The sequence below is a fragment of the Apodemus sylvaticus genome, chromosome 6 (assembly GCF_947179515.1).
Source record: "Apodemus sylvaticus chromosome 6, mApoSyl1.1, whole genome shotgun sequence".
NCBI classification, from domain to species: domain Eukaryota; kingdom Metazoa; phylum Chordata; class Mammalia; order Rodentia; family Muridae; genus Apodemus; species Apodemus sylvaticus.
In genome coordinates, this window is record NC_067477.1 from 99,394,627 (window position 1) to 99,396,445 (window position 1,819).

The following is a 1,819-nucleotide window of genomic DNA, read 5'->3' on the forward strand; positions in this document are numbered from 1 at the left end:
GAAATAGATAAATATGAATGCCGGTGCTCAGCTTGCTTCCTCCTTTTTCTGCGGTATGGGCTCCAACCCATGGTGGTACCACCTACATTTAGAGTGGACATTCTTACAGTTAACCTAATATAAATGAACTCATTCATCTGACCAAAAACATGTTTCTTCTTCATTTATTTTTATCTACTTTTATTTTTATTTTTTTATTTTTTTGTTTTTTTGATTTTTTGGATTTGGTTTTTTCGAGACAGGGTTTCTCTGTGTAGCCCTGGCTGTCTTGGAACTCACTCTGTAGACCAGGCTGGCGGAACTCAGAAATCCACCTGCTTCTGCCTCCCAGAGTGCTGGGATTATAGGCGTGTGCCACCACCGCCTGGCTGGCATGTCTCTTCTATGATTTAGAACCTGTCAAGCTGACAGTATTAACCATACAACTTATTTAAAAGGTGTGGGATATTGGAGGCATATCTTTGGGGACCATACTTTTCCTTGGGCCTTTACTTTCTCTCTTTCTCAGCTTTCCAGGGGTGAGCAGTTTTATCCCATAATGCCCCTCCCTCACTTTGAAATTTTAGCCTTACCTCAGGCCTACAGCATTGAAGTCCAGCAACCACAAAGATTTCTCAACCTATGAGCCAAAACCACCCTTTCTCCTTTTACACACATATGCATGTGGGCACACACACACACACACACACACAAACAGAGAGAGAGAGAGAGAGAAATAGTAGCACAATCGTCATATTAAGTGGTTAAGAAACTTCCTGGCTCATGCACTGGTTGTTATTTTAGGACTGGAGAAATGGCTTGATAGCTAAAAGTATACTGTTTTAGTTTTTTTCTTTTTTCTTTGTTGGGTTTTGTTTCTTTGTTCGGTTTGTATTTTTTAGTTTTAGCTTTGGCTTTGGTTTTTTAAGACAAGGATTTGGCTCTTCCTGTAAGCGGCCAGAGATGAATTGTAAATATGGTTCACTACTCTCTTGACCCAGAGAACCCCACAAAATCATGCAAATCAAGAGGTTCAAACCTTAGTGTTGACTTTAAGAACACCCGGGAAACTGCCCAGGCCATCAAGGATATGAACATCCGCAAAGCCACCAAGTATCTGAAGGATGTTACTTTAAAGAAGCAGTGTGTGCCATTCCGGCAGTGTAATGGTGGAGTTAGTCGGTGCGCCCAGGCCAAACAGTGGGGCTGGACACGAGCATGGTAGCCAAAAAAGAGTGCTGAATTTTTGCGGCACATGCTTAAAAATGCAGAGAGTAATGCTGGACTTAAGGGTTTAGACGTGGATTCTCTAGTCATTGAACACATCCAGGTGAACAAGGCACCTAAGATGCACTGAGCAACCTACAGAGCTCATGGCCGGATTAACCCTTACATGAGCTCCCACTCCCACAATGAGATGATCCTCACTGAGAAGGAACAGATCGTTCCAAAGTCAGAAGAAGAGGTTGCACGGAAGTAAAAGATATCCTGGAAGAAACTGAAGAAACAAAAACTCATGGCGTGGGAATAAATTCAGCATAAAATAAATGCAGATAAAGTAAAAAACAAACAAACAAAAAGACAAGGATTTGAGTGTGTGTGTGTGTGTGTGTGTGTCAGTCTGGCCTCTCTGCAACCCCCACCTTACACACACATGGGGCTGGGATCAAAGAGACAAGCCGCCAATTGCCCAGATAATAATTTTTGTTTTGTTTTGTTTTGTCTTGTCTTGAAATAGTTACACTGTGTACGCAGCCCTGGCTGTCCTGGAACTCACTTAATAAACCAGGCTGCCCTTGAAACTCACAGAGATGAGCCTGCCTCTGCCTTCCAAGTGCTA

At 42.6% G+C, this 1,819-nt stretch overlaps 1 pseudogene; it reads left to right on the forward strand.

Moving 5' to 3' along the window:
- Positions 1-954: 954 nt before the first annotated feature.
- LOC127686713 (60S ribosomal protein L17-like) lies at positions 955-1,510 on the forward strand (annotated as a pseudogene).
- Positions 1,511-1,819: the final 309 nt, after the last annotated feature.